The sequence below is a fragment of the Sciurus vulgaris genome (assembly GCF_902686455.1).
Source record: "Sciurus vulgaris genome assembly, chromosome: 7".
NCBI lineage: Eukaryota > Metazoa > Chordata > Mammalia > Rodentia > Sciuridae > Sciurus > Sciurus vulgaris.
In genome coordinates this window covers 79,982,110-79,998,129 of record NC_136467.1, presented here as the reverse complement: position 1 = coordinate 79,998,129, position 16,020 = coordinate 79,982,110, and the positions used below count along the sequence as shown (strand labels likewise).

General features: G+C 35.7%; 1 protein-coding gene across 6 annotated transcripts in view; it reads left to right on the top strand.

Annotated features, from left to right (window-relative positions):
* DOP1A (DOP1 leucine zipper like protein A) overlaps positions 1-16,020 on the top strand; it is a 109,768-nt gene that overhangs the window by 16,049 nt on the left and 77,699 nt on the right. The gene's annotated exons all lie outside the window — the stretch shown is intronic.

Here is a 16,020-nt window from a genome sequence, read left to right as displayed (position 1 = left end):
GTCTGGAGGAAGAGGCGTGTGGCGGGTCTCTGGGACTCAGAGCGATTGTTCGGGGCCCCAGGTGGCTGCTCAGAGGAGGGGCCGCATAGCCAGGTGATTAGGTACAGAGCAGGGTCCCAGGATCTAGGAGGCCTCTGGGTGGAAAAGCCGTACAGAGACAGGCTTAGGGCGGAGCGAAGGTTCCAGGCCTGCGGGCAGATTCTCTGAGGAGGGGCAGCCTAAGGAGATTCATCTGTGAAGGGTGAGGCTCCCAGGCCCAGGAGGTAGGGCCGGGCCCCTGGGAACATTGCAGAGGAAGGCAGCCCAGCCCAGGCGGTAGCTGTAAATTGAGGGGAACCGCTAGGAGGGAACTGACCAGCGAGACCTCCCCACCGGGTGAGTCTTCCCTGCCGGGTGAGGTTTCCCCACAAGGACGGTAAAACCAGAGACTCAGGCCCAAACAGGCCTTGCCTCAGCCCGCAGCCTAGGTCCCCTTTGGATGACCATTGGTCAACAAGTGGAGGCACCTCTGCCCACTAGCAGGGATTATACCCCACCTGAAGGACACCACTCCTAGAGAGGCAGCTTCCTTGTGGAGCACCGCATTATCAACTTCCTCCAAGACTTCAGCCTACTGAAGGCTAAGGGGGAATATATATAGAAATCTTCAGGGACATTGTAAGTCAATAGAGGAAATCTGCAGTATCTCAGCGGTCCACTGATACCTGAACAATATGAGAAAACAAGGAAAGAAAATGCTGCAAACAAATCTAGATGTTATATCAATAAAACCCAATGACAGCATGGCAGAAGAAATGACAGAAAAGGAGTTCAGAATGTACATAATTAAAATGATCAGAGAAGCAAATGATGAGATGAAAGAGCAAATGCAAGCATTGAATGATCGCACCAATCGACAGTTAAAAGAGCAAATACAGGAAGCAAAAGATCATTTCAATAAAGAGTTAGAGATATTGAAAAAAAACCAAACAGAAATCCTTGACATGAAGGAAACAATAAACCAAATTAAGAACTCCATCGAAAGCATATCCAATAGGATAGAACACCTGGAAGACAGAACCTCAGACATTGAAGACAAAATATTTCACCTTGAAAACAAAGTTGAACAAACAGAGAAGATGGTAAGAAATCATGAACAGAATCTACAAGAACTATGGGATATCATGAAAAGGCCAAATTTAAGAATTATTGGGATTGAGGAAGGCCTAGAGAAACAAGCCAAAGGAATGAACAATTTATTCAATGAAATAATATCAGAAAATTTCCCAAATCTGAAGAATGAAATGGAAAATCAAGTTCAAGAGGCTTATAGGACTCCAAATACACAAAATTACAACAGACCCACACCAAGGCACATTATAATGAAAATACCTAACATACAAAATAAAGACAGAATTTTAAAGGCTGTGAGAGAAAAGAACCAAATTACATTCAGGGGGAAACCAATACGGATATCAGCAGACTTTTCAATCCAGACCCTAAAAGCTAGAAGGGCCTGGAACAACATTTTTCAAGCCCTGAAAGAAAATGGATGCCAACCAAGAATCTTATACCCAGCAAAACTTACCTTCAAATTTGACGATGAAATAAAATCCTTCCATGATAAACAAAAGCTAAAAGAATTTACAAAAAGAAAGCCAGCACTACAGAACATTCTCAGCAAAATATTCCATGAGGAAGAGATGAAAAACAAAGCAGCAAATCAGCAAAGGGAGGAATTATCTTAAAGGAATTGTCAAATAAAGGAGGAAACAAGTTGTGTCAAACAAATAAATAAACAAAATTTAAAAAATGAACCAAATGACCGGGAAACCAAATCATTTCTCTATAATAACCCTGAATGTTAATGGCCTGAATTCATCAATCAAAAGACATAGACTGGCAGACTGGATTAAAAAGAAAGATCCAACAATATGTTGCCTGCAAGAGACTCACCTCATAGAAAAAGATACCCATAGACTAAAGGTGAAAGGATGGGGAAAAACATACCATGCACATGGACTCAACAAAAAAGCTGGAGTATCCATCCTCATTTCCGATAATGTGGACTTCAAGCCAAAGTTAGTCAGAAGGGATAAAGAAGGACATTTCATACTGCTTAAGGGAAGCATAAATCAGCAAGATATAACAATCATAAACATCTATGCCCCAAACAGTGGCTCATCCATGTATGTCAAACAAATCCTTCTCAATTTCAGAAACCAAATAGACCATAACACAATAATACTAGGTGATTTTAACACGCCTCTCTCACCACTGGACAGATCTTCCAGACAAAAATTGAACAAAGAAACCATAGATCTCAATAACACAATCAATAATTTAGACTTAACGGACATTTATAGAATATACCATCCAACCAAGAGCGAATACACTTTCTTCTCAGCAGCACATGGATCCTTCTCTAAAATAGACCATATATTATGCCACAAAGCTAATGTTAGCAAATACAAGAAGATAGAGACACTAGCATGTATTCTATCAGATCATAATGGATTGAAGTTAGAAATAAATGAAAGAGTAAAACACAGAAACTATTCCAACATCTGGAGATTAAACAATATGCTATTATATGATGAATGGATAACAGAAGATATTAGGAAGGAAATTACAAAATTCTTAGAGGTAAATGAGAACAAAGAAACATCATATCAAAATCTCTGGGACACTATGAAAGCAGTACTTAGAGGGAAATTTATTTCATGGAGCGCATTTAATAAAAGAAGTAAAACTCAACAAATAAACGACCTAACACTACAGCTCAAAGCCCTAGAAAAAGAAGAACAGAACAGCACCAAAAGTAGTAGAAGACAGGAAATAGTTAAACTCAGAGCTGAAATCAATGAAATTGAAACAAAAGAAACAATACAAAAAATTGACAAAATAGTTGGTTCTTCGAAAAAATAAACAAAATTGATAAACCTTTAGCCACACTAACAAAGAGAAGACGAGAGAAAACCCAAATCACTAAAATTCAGAATGAACAAGGAAATATCACCACAGACAGGATTGAAATACAAAACATAATTAGAAGCTATTTTGAAAATCTATACTCCAACAAAATAGAAAATTTCGAAGACATCAACAGGTTTCTAGAGACATATGAATTGCCTAAACTGAACGAGGAGGACATAAACAATTTAAATAGACCAATTTCAAGTACTGAAATAGAAGAAGTCATCAAAAACCTACCAACAAAGAAAAGTCCGGGACCAGATGGGTTCTCAGCCGAGTTCTACAAAACCTTTAAGGAAGAGCTCATTCCAATACTTCTCAAAGTATTCCATAAAATAGAAGAGGAGGGAACCCTCCCAAACTCATTCTATGAAGCCAATATCACCCTGATAACTAAACCAGACAGAGACTCATCAAGGAAAGAAAATTTCAGACCAATATCCTTAATGAACATCGATGCAAAAATTCTCAACAAAATTTTAGCAAATCGCATACAAAAACATATTAAAAAGATAGTGCACCATGATCAAGTGGGTTTCATCCCAGGGATGCAAGGTTGGTTCAACATCAGGAAATCAACAAACGTAATTCACCACATTAATAGACTTAAAGTCAAGAATCACATGATTATTTCAATAGATGCAGAAAAAGCATTTGATAAAATACAGCACCCCTTCATGCTCAAAACACTAGAAAAAATAGGGATAGTGGGAACATTCCTTAACATTGTAAAGTCCATTTATGCTAAGCCCATGGCTAATATCATTCTAAATGGTGAAAAACTGAAAGCATTCCCCCTAAAAACTGGAACAAGGCAGGGATGCCCTCTTTCACCACTTCTATTCAACATCGTTCTTGAGACTCTGGCCAGAGCAATTAGACAAACCAAAGAGATTAAAGGGATACGAATTGGGAAAGAAGAACTCAAACTACCCCTGTTCGCTGATGACATGATTATATATTTAGAGGAACCTGGAAATTCCACCAGAAAACTCTTAGAACTCATAAGTGAATTCAGTAAAGTAGCAGGTTACAAGATCAATGCCCATAAATCCAACACATTTTTATACATAAGTGATGAATCTTCAGAAAGAGAAATTAGGAAAACTACCCCATTCAAAATAGCCTCGAAAAAAATAAAATACTTGGGAATCAATCTCACAAAAGAGGTGAAAGACCTCTACAATGAGAACTATACAACACTAAAGAAAGAAATTAAAGAACACCTTAGAAGATGGAAAGATCTTCCATGTTCTTGGATAGGAAGAATTAATATTGTCAAAATGGCCATACTACCTAAAGTGCTATACAAATTCAATGCAATTCCAATTAAAATCCCAATGATGTACCTTACAGAAATAGAGCAAGCAATTATGAAATTCATCTGGAAAAATAAGAAACCCAGAATAGCTAAAGCAATACTTAGCAGGAAGAGTGAAACAGGGGGTATTGCAATACCAGATCTTCAACTCTACTACAAAGCAATAGTAACAAAAACGGCATGGTATTGGTACCAAAATAGAAAGGTAGATCAATGGTACAGAATAGAGGACACGGACACAAACCCAAATAAATACAATTTTCTCATACTAGACAAAGGTGCCAAAAATATGCAATGGAGAAAAGATAGCCTCTTCAACAAATGGTGCTGGGAGAATTGGAAATCCATATGCAACAGAATGAAACTAAACCCATATCTCTCACCATGCACGAAACTAAACTCAAAATGGATTAAGGACCTCGGAATCAGACCAGAGACCCTGCAGATTATAGAAGAAAAAGTAGGTCCAAATCTTCACCTTGTTGGTCTAGGACCAGACTTCCTTAACAGGACTCCCATAGCACAAGAAATAAAAGCTAGAATCAACCACTGGGATAGATTCAAACTAAAAAGCTTTCTCTCAGCAAAGGAAACTATCAGCAATGCGAAGAAAGAGCCTACAGAGTGGGAGAATATATTTGCCAATCATACTTCAGATAGAGCACTAATCTCCAGAATCTATAAAGAACTCAAAAAACTTTACTCCAAGAATTCAAATAATCCAGTCGACAAATGGGCTAAGGAAATGAATAGACACTTCACAGAAGAAGATCTACAAGCAATCAACAAACATATGGAAAAATGTTCAACATCTCTAGTAATAAGAGAAATGCAAATCAAAACCACCCTAAGATTCCATCTCACCCCAATTAGAATGGCGATTATCAAGAATACGAGCAACAACAGGTGTTGGCGAGGATGTGGGGAGAAAGGTACACTCATACATTGCTGGTGGGGCTGCAAATTAGTGCAGCCACTCTGGAAAGCAGTGTGGAGATTCCTTAGAAAACTTGGGATGGACCCTCCATTTGACCCAGCTATCCCACTCCTTGGCCTATACCCAAAGGACTTAAAATCAGCATACTACAGAGATACAGCCACATCAATGTTCATAGCTGTTCAATTCACAATAGCCAGACTGTGGAACCAACCTAGATGCCCTTCAATTGATGAGTGGATAAAGAAACTGTGGTATATATATACAATGGAATATTACTCAGCCATAAAGAATGATAAAATTATGGCATTTGCAGGCAAATGGATGAAATTGGAGAATATCATGCTAAGTGAGATAAGCCAATCTCAAAAAGCCAAAGGACGAATGATATCGCTAATAAGTGTAGGATGACACATAATGGGGGGGAGGGAAGGGTTAGTGTTAGGGTTAGAGTTAGGGTTAGGGAAGGGGGCAAGTATGGAGGAAGGAAGTACTGTATAGAGGGTAAAGAGGGGTGGGAGGGTTGGGGGGAAGGGAAAAAAATAACAGAATGAATCAAACAACATTACTCTATGTAAATTTATGATTACACAAATGGTATGCCTTTACGCCATGTACAAACAGAGAAACAACATGTATCCCATTTGTTTACAATAAAAATAAATAAATTAAAAAAAAATTCAAAGTCAATGTAAGTAGATATTAGCAATTTGAAATATTCCAAAAAAATAAATAAATAAACATTTATCAAAAAAGGATAAATGAATGGCCAAAAAGTATGTGAAAAAAGTGGCCAACATCACTATCATCAGGGAAATGCAAACTGAACCCACAGTGTGATGTCATTTCACCCTAGTTAGAATGGTTATTATCAAAAATACAAAAAATAATAAATGCTGGTAAATATATGGAAAAAGAGGAACCCTTATATGCTGTTGATGGGAACATTAATTACTATAGCCACTGTAGAAAACAGTATAGAGAGCTTTAAAAATAAACCAAAAATATACCCACCATATCTTGCAGCAGTCTCACTATTTGCAATATATCAAAAGGAAAAGAACTTAGTATGTCGACGAAATATCTGAATTTTCATGTTTATTGCAGCACTATTCACAATAAGAGGATAACGAAATCAACCTAGGTGTTCACTGACTGAAAAATGGATAAAGAATATGTGGTAGACATGCACAGTGGAATTAATTCAGCCATTGAAAATCCTGTGACTGTCTGCAACATGGATGAACTGGGAGATAGTATGTGAATTAGGCAGAGAAAGACAAGTACCACATGTTCTCACTTCCAAGTGGAAACAAAGAAAAAGTTGATTTCATGGAAGTTAAGAGTGGAATAGTAAGTTTCCAGAGGGGAGGGAATGGCAGGGGCGGGAGTGGTAAAGGGGATGGCAGGTAAGCAGGTAAGCAGGTACAGGGTTGCAGATGAATAGGGAAAATAAATTCTAATATTTTGTAGCACAGTAGGTTAACTATACTTAACAATTAATTATATATTGCAAGGTAACTAGTAGAGAAGATTTTGAATGTTCCTAACACAAAGAAATGATAAATATTTGAAGTGATAGATATGGCAGTTACCCTAATATGATTATTACTCATTGTATTCATGTATTGAAATATTACTGTACCACATAATATGCACGATTATTATCAATTAGAAATTTTAAAAGTAAACTTTTAAAAATTTTTGAGATTTGCATATAATTTTTAAACTTAATGTGTTTCACACTTCATAATATACCTTATTTTCTTTCACAAAAGTCAGAATGACATCCTCCACATTTACATGGTTCTACTTAAGAAAATAGGTCCTTGTTTTTGTCTTTAAATAACTGAGTATAGCACATTTTTATAGGTGTTCTTGGATGATTCTGTTAGTTTTTTTTTTAAAGTACTTAACAGCCATATGAATGTAGTTTAATAAGGAAGTGAGGTCAAGGTGGCTACAATGGTTAAGAAGAGTAATGGCAGTATGCTTTTTTCTACTAAGTTTTTCTCTGAGAATACAAATCAAAATGGTTTGTGAACTGTGTTGGCATTAACAGATTATTCAAAATATATTTGAAGAGCCAACTATGGTGGCTTGTGCCTATAATCCCAGTTACTTGGAAGGCTGAGACAGGAGAATAGAAAATTTAAGGTCAGCCTAAGCAACTTAGTGAGACCAGGCTTGAAATTAAAATTTTAAAAGGCCTGGAAGTGTATCTCAGAGGTAAAGTGTTTGCCTAGCATGCTTAAGGCTCTGGATTCAATCCTTAGTACAGTAAAAGAGAAAAAATATATATACATGTATATATATTTGAGGCCTATGAGTATCAGCCACTGTTATAGGACTACTGATACAAGAATGAACTAGTCAAATAAAGCTCCTGACCTCATAGATTTTGCATTCCATTAAGAGATGATAGTAGACAAACAGGACAATTTTAGACTGCAACAAGAGCAAGCAAGGAAATCACATGATATTTTAGGTAGATGATAAGAGTGTGGTCTTGATTCAGTTGCTTAGGCTGATCAGAAAAGTCTTCTCTGAGGTTTTGTTATTACAGGAGTATGGGAAGAAATTTGTCATATAAAAACTTGACCTAAAGTCTGTAGAGGATAGCAGGTATAAAATACCTACAGTATACAATTTTTGATATATTTGAGGTTGGATAGTCTAAACTCAGAGGAAAGCCAATGACAGGTGTTGAAGAAAGGAATGACAGGATATGATTTTAAAGAATCTCTGACTTCTCTGTGGAAGATGGATTATAGAGGCTCAGGAATAGAAGTGGAATTTAATAGAGTGCTAAAGTCAGCTTTAACTGGTTAGAATAATAGAAGAGGAAAAGTGGTGGTTATAAATTTAGGACACATCAGTTAATAGATGCTGTTTAAAGTTATAACTGGAGGAAATAACCTGTGGGGAGAGAAGAAAGGAGGATTGTTGACTGAGCCTGAAGTACTTCAGTATTTAAAACTGAATAGAAGAGCCAACATAGACTGGAAGAGTAGCTAATAGATAGGAGCCTTGAGAGTGAAGAGACCTGGAAGCCAAGAACAAAGTGTTGAATACTGCTGAGGGGTAAGATGAGGCACTGTAGAACTGACCATTGACTTTGGTTAATACAGATCACAGGTGGCCCTTGTACATGTGGTGTCCTGGAAGGATAGTACTTCAGGAAAGTTTCCACTTTTCTGGAGTAACCTGCTTTATGAGTTGGTTAAATATGTGATTTGCTAAAGATTGTTTACTGACTGTCAATATTGAACTCAGAACTTTTAACCAAAATGAAATATATTTACTAACTCTCACATTTACTTGTCAGATGGTAACAATTACTGAATGATGATTTTTTTTACTTAGTCAAAAGCATTTGGGAAGAACATGTACCTAATGTATAGCTTTATTCTTCTTTTTCATAATCAACAAGCAGAATTTTTTCCTTATTGCTCAGTACTTGGTGGTACTGCATTCATTTATATTTTGAGGATATGACAAAAACATTTCCTCCCTAGATATATCTTTAGAATTGATTAATTAGTGAATATTTCTTTCTCTTTTCATCCTTCCTCTCTTTCATGGCAAAGAAGAAAGGGAAGAGGTGGGTTCAGCTGGTGACAAAATAGCCAAAGTGTCTTTGTGTGCCAGTTATGAAATAAGGATTACTCACTTTGTATAACCATTTAAACAAAACTTTCTGAAATTCAGATGCTCTGATGCAGTATTCTTATTTAAATTTTATCTTTTTACACCATCAAGTGGAAACAAATCTGTACTCCCTGATAATTTTCATAGGGGCTGATTTCCCCGGGGACATATATGGCTTTTTATTTTTCTATAAATAGCTACTTCACTTTTTTTGTGTGTTTGAGAGCTACAACAGTACATAAATCATGTTTTATGAAAATTCATACCACTTTATCTGAGTTATAAGTCTGAAAGAACAAAATGCAACTAAATTATAAACTGGAACTATAGATGAAGTCAGAAAAGCTATTAGTGGCTCCTGGAAGAAAGATTGCAAATGCCATTTTGATTTACTTATTTCACTTTAAGAAAAGACAAATTAAATTTTTTTATTTATTTCAAGTTTCCCACTTTTAATCCATTTTATGTTGCTACAACTGAATACCATATACTGAATAATTTATTTATTTTATTCTTTTTAGATATAAATGACAGTAGAATTTATTTTGGTTTATTTATACAAATATGGAATATATCTTATTCTAATTAGGATCCCATACACTGAGTAATTTATAAAGAATAAAGGTTCCTTCAGCTCATGGTTCTGGATGCTGAGAAGTTCAAAGTCAAGGGGTCACATGTGGTGAAGTTATTGCTGGTGGAAACTCTATAGAGTTTTGAGACAACCAGGGAATCAAATGGTGAGAGGGGCATATACAAGAGAGAACCAAACTGGTTTTTATAACAGACCCACTCTGGAGATAACCTATTAATCCATGAATGAATTAATCCTTTGATGAAGGCAGAGTCCCAATGAGCTAAATACCTCTTAAAGGTCCCACCTGGTTCCACCTCTTATACCTCAGGGTGGGTATTAAATTCAACATGAATTGGGTGGAGATATTCAAACTATAGCATGTAGTTATATTAACCAGTTTGTTTTATCTCTTAGGAAGTAAATTTGAGACTTTATTTTAGTTTCATTTGATGGAGGTGATGGAAATGTTCAGTAGTGTTTAGGATCACAAAAATGTTCTGTATCATAAGTATGGTGAGGAATCTTGATTGTGGTGATGGTTTTATGGGTGCATGCATTACTCAAAATTCATCAAATAGGTATGTTAAATGCAATTGTTCCTTGGTATTTGCAGGGTATTGGATCCAGGAGTCACCCCATACCAAAATATGCAGATAATCAAGTTCCTTATGTAAAATGGTATTATATTTACATACAGCCTACACACATCCTTTTGTAACTTTTAATCATTTCTAGATTATTTATAATACCTAATATAATGTGAAATGTCATATATAAAATAATTCCTATATTATTTAGAGAATCTCATGATAAGAAAAAAAGTCTGTAGGAGGCTAGTAGTATATAGCTCAGTGGTAGAGCTCATGCTTAGCATGAGAGAGGCCCTGAGTTCAATCCCTAGCATCCCCTCCCCCCCAAAAAAAAAAAGTTCTGTGTGCGTTTGGTTAGTATACGGTTGTTTTGTAGATATTTTCAACCATGGTTGGTTTCCATGGATACAGAACTCACAGATGTAGAAAGCAAACTATATGTATGATCTAATAAAGTTGTAAGATAGCATATTAGCCGTAGCGCTACATTTTCATTTGCATTCAGGAAATCATTCAATGTAGAATAGAGGCAGTCCAGTTTTCTAATTTGCTACCAAGTTCAGAGCCACATCTGATGCTTAATTATAATGTACATGCTCTCGTAATTAACATACTTGCTTCCTATTACCTCTTTGGTTTTATGAGAAGTAATGTTGATAATAATGTTTTTTGAGCATTTTTTTATGTCCTGAGCACTCTGATAACTTCAACATGTTACTTATTTAATTCTGAACCATTGAGTCTAGTCTTATCTCCTTTTACAGATGAGGAAACTAAGGTTTGAGAAACTTCAGCACTTTGTTCAGGGTTATAAACCTGCTAAGTAAACATTAGAACTGCAGTTTTACTCAGACTAGCTTGACTTCAACTCCAGTGCTTGGGAGATCTATTTTTTACTACCTTTTTATGGCCTGGTCTTTCTATGAAACACTCCTTTATTATTGCATTTTTTTCTGTATCCTATGACTCTTCTGCAGAAGAGTCATAGTATAAAGTGTTCTTGGTACAATATGGGTAATGTTATATTTGCATTATGATCTAAGCCAGTGGTTCAAAGAGTAGTATGTGGCTCCTTCACAAACTTTTTGTTAGCAGAACATGATGAGTTGAACTCAGAGGTGAAAGGAAACATTTAGAAATCTTGTTGGCAACAAGATTTGTGCTGCAACAACTAAGCATGTAGTTTTACATTTTTAGAAAAGTAGAGTCAATAATGAATTACAGGAGAAAAAACTACTCCTTCACTACAGATAGTTTGAGAAGTACTGATCTAAGCCATTTTACAATAAAATATGGAGGGGAAAATACCTAAGAACTGGAATTTCTGTTATATATTAGATGAAAAGTTAAAATATGATGCATCTTTTTATCTTATGATATATAATGAAGAATTTTATTTGCATTAAAATCACTAGGGAAGCATAAGCAACATTTTAGTCCCAAACCCTGGCCATAATCTTTTCTCATACACACAGACACACACACACATATTTATACATATATATCTTGTTTTTTTTAATATATGCACATATTTATGTTGCAGCTATGCTAATAAAACTTCAACAGAATGTTCTCATTTTTCACCTCTTTTCATAAGATTTTACTTTTAATATTCTGAGAGTAATATTTATCCTGAACTCTAGGAACTCTTTTTAATCATATTTAAATATTTAGAATTTTTGGTTAAATAAATAGTAACCTATTTCAAATTTCTTGCCTCATTCAACTTTATAACCATGGAAACATTCAGTAGTTACAAAGTCCATAAACTTTGCTGGTCATATTGGTTGACTTTTGTACACCAAATCAAAAATTTTGCCTAAAGGATATATACATGGAGATAATAGTGTGAACTCTTTTTTTTTTTTTTTTTTTTTTTTTTTTTTTTGCAGGGTAGGCATGGGCTGAGAGATTGAACCCAGGGGCCCTTAACCACTGAGCTGCTATATTCCCAGCCCTTTTTATTTTTTATTTTTCATTTTGACCCAAGATCTTGCTAAATTGCTTAGGGCCTCACTAAGTTGTTGAGACTGACCTAGAACTTGCAATCCTCCTGCCTCAGCCTCCCACGTCACTGGGATTACAGGTGTGTGCCACTACACCCAGTTATCTATTTTTACTAGTAGAAATTATTATTAAACTGCTTTCCAGATTAATCTTCATGCACCAAATATTGTATATATTCAAATTGAGTGCTCTTATTCTAGAAATTTTGCTAAGAAATGAAGAAAAATTATCCCTGTTTGTAAAACCTATGCATGTGCTTTACTCCATTGACTACCAGAACAGTAAATTTTTAGATTTATTGATTAGAATTTAGCATAATTTTATATAACTAATTTCACATACATAGAAAAATCCAATCATTTTCCCTGAGTTTAACTTTGCTATTCTTCTGATTTCTCATAAACAAAACTAGAAATATGTTGTTTTGGATTCATTCTAGTCTTCATTCCATATGTCACTATTTATTAGTTACTAGAGCTTTGGCTTTGTTTTAGTATGCCAGTCTTTTATATGTGAAACATGTATTTCTCTGAATATTTTTTGTTTATGGTTAAATCTAGTTTTTAAAAGTGACAGAAACCATGAATTGGCAATGGAACTGCTTATTTATCCATGTGTCAGTTGACAGATATTTGGATTATTTCTCCCTTTGGGCTATCATGAATAATTCTTCTGTGAACATTCATGTAAAGATTCTTGAGCAGACATATGTTTTCATTGACAGGGAGGGTGGATGTATACCTTACCTAGGAGTAGAGTTGCTGGGCCTTGTGATAATTTTATGTTTAACCTTGAGAACTGTAACACTATTTTTCCAAGTAGCTGCACAAATTAGTATTCACTTCAGAAGTTTATGAGTGTTCCAGTTTTCCAATATCTTGACCAACACTTGCTATTGTCTGTTATTGTTATCATCATCACGATCATTATTGCCATCCTAGGGAGTGTGAAATATAATCTCACAGTTTGGATTGGCATTTCCCTGATGATTGATAATGATGTTACTTTATGTTCTTACTGAGCATTTGTATATTTTCTTTGTAGAAATGTATTCATATCTTTTGCCCATTTTAAAATTATTTTTTCTTTTAGCATTGACTTGGGGAAAGTTCTTTATATATCTAGTTCAAGAACCTTGTCAGATAGTGGGAGATATATTTTCTCCTTTCAGATGTCTTTTCACTTTCTTGGTGGTATCCTTGTAGCACAGAAGCCCTAATTTGATGAAGTCTAATTTATATTATATTCTTTTTTATTGTTTGTTCTATTTAGTTATACATGACAACAGAATGCAGTTTGATTCATTGTTCACAAATAGAGTACAACTTTTAATTTCTTGATCGTACACAATGTAGAGTCATACCATTCATGTAATCATGCATGTACATAGGGTAATGATGTTTGTCTCATTCTAACCATCTTTCCTTCCCCCCTCATTTCCCTCTACACAATCCAAATTTCCTCCATTCTTCTCTTACCCCCTCCCCATTATGTATCAGCATCCACTTATGAGAGAAAACATTCACCCTTTGGATTTGGGGGATTGGCTTATTTCACTTAGCATGATATTCTCCAGCTCCATCCATTTACCTGCAAATGCCATAAGTTTATTCTTCCTGACTGAATAATATTCCATCGTGTATATATACCACAGTTTCTTTATTCATTCATCCGTCGAAGGGCACCAAGGTTGGTTCCATAGCTTAGTTATTGTGAATTGAGCTGCTATAAACATTGATGTGTCTGAGTCACTGTATTATGCTGATTTTAAGTCCTAAACCAAGAAGCGGAATAACTGGGTCCATTCCAAATTTTCTGAGGAATCTCCACACTGCTTTCCAGAGTGGCTGCACCAATTTGCAATCCCACCAGCAAAGTATGAGTGTACCTTTTCCCTCACATCCTCACCAACATCTATTGTTGCTTGTATTCTTGATAATAGCCATCCTAATCGGGGTGCAATGAGATCTCAGGGTAGTTTCAATTTGTATTTCTCTAATTACTAGAGACGTTGAACATTTTTTCATTTATCTGTTGATTGCTTGTGAATCACTTCTGTGAAGTGTCTGCTCAGTTCCTTAGTCCACTTATTGATTGGGTTGTGTTTTTTGGTGTTAAGTTTTTGAGTTCTTTATAAATTCTGGAGATTAGTGCTGTATTTGAAGTACATGTGGTAAGGATTTCTCCCACTCTGTAGGCTCTCTCTTCAAATTATTAATTGTTTCCTTTGCTGAGAAAAAGCTTTTTAGTTTGAATCCATCCATTTATTGATTCTTGTTTTTATTTCTTGCACTTTGGGAGTCTTGTTAAGAAGTCTGGTCCTAAGCCGACATGATGATTTGCTCCTACTTTTCCTTCTGTTTGGTGCAGGGTCTCTGGTCTGATTCCAAGGTCGTTGATCCATTTTGAGTTGAGCTTTGTGCAGGGTGAGAGATAGGGGTTTAGTTTCATTCTGCTGCATATGGATTTCCAGTTTTCCCAGCACCATTTTTTGAAGAGGCTATCTTCTCTCCATTGCATCTTTTTGGCCCCTTTGTCTAGTATGAGATAACTATATTTATGTGGGTTCCACTCTGCATCTTCTATTCTGTACCATTAGTCTACCTGTCCATTTTGGTGCCAACACCATTCCATTTTTGTTACTGTTGTTCTGTAGTATAGTTTAAGATCTGATATTGTGATACTCCCTGCTTCACTCTTCCTGCTAAGGATTGTTTTGGCTATTCTGGGTCTCTTATTTTTCCAAATGAATTTCAGGATTACTTTCTTTTTTTCTGTGAGGTATGTCATTGGAATTTTTATTGGAATTGCATTGAATCTGTATAGCACTTTTGGTAGTATGGCCATTTTGACAATATTAATTCTGCCTGTGCAGGAACATGGGAGATCTTTCCATCTTCTAAGATCTTCTTTAATTTCTTTCTTTAGCATTCTGTAGTTCTCATTATAGAGTTCTTTCACCACTTTTGTTAGAGTGATTCCCAAGTATTTGTTTGTTTTGAGGCAATTGTGAGTGGGGTAGTTTTCCTAATTTCTCTTTCAGAGGATTAATCACTTATGAATAGAAATGCATTAGATTTATGAGTGTTGATTTTATATCCTGCTACTTTGCTGAATTCATTTATTAGTTCTAGAAGTTTTCTTTTGTTGCTTGTGTTTCTAAGAAGACTTTGCCTGTCTCTAAGGAGTCATGAAGATTAACTCCCGTATACTCTTTTAGGAGTTTAATAGCTCTAATTGGTACATTCATATCTGTGATCCATTTTAAGTTTATTTTTGTACAAGTGAGCCAAATTCATTTTTTTAAGCATGGAATATCCAGTTATCTTAAACTGCTTGTTGAAAAGATTATTTTCACCCCAATGGAATTGTGTTGGTATCTGCGAGGCCCATTCTTAGACCTCCCTACATATCCACAAATATAGCTATTGGGAAAGGTACAGGTGTTTAGAAGTCGGGATACAAAGAATGTGGAGGAGAAACCACATTGATTTTTTTCATTTAAGCCTCAATTAAGTCCTTGTTACTATTCTGTTAATTATCTATTGCTTGTGCAACCTATTAACCCTGAACCCAGTAGCCTAAAACAGAACTTTCTGTTGGTCATATATCTGAGAAATTAAGCTATGCAGTTCTGATTTTGGGCTCTCTTATTACGTGGCATTCAAGGTGTCTGTTGGGTGTGGAGTCAAATAAAGGTTTGGCTGGGGTTGAAGGATCTGCTTCTAAGATGACTGGCTCACATGGACTGTGACAAGGCCTTGGTTCCTCACCACAGGGACCTCTGCATAGAGTTCCTTGAGGTATCTTCATGATATGGCAGCTGGTTTGGCCCACAACCAGTGATATAAGAGAGAGTAAACAAGAAACTGAAGGGTTGGGAATGTATCTCAGTAGCAGAGCACTTGGTTAATATGGAGCAGACCTGGATTCAAATACACATGAAAAGGAAACTGAAGTGTTACCTATTGGTTATCATCCA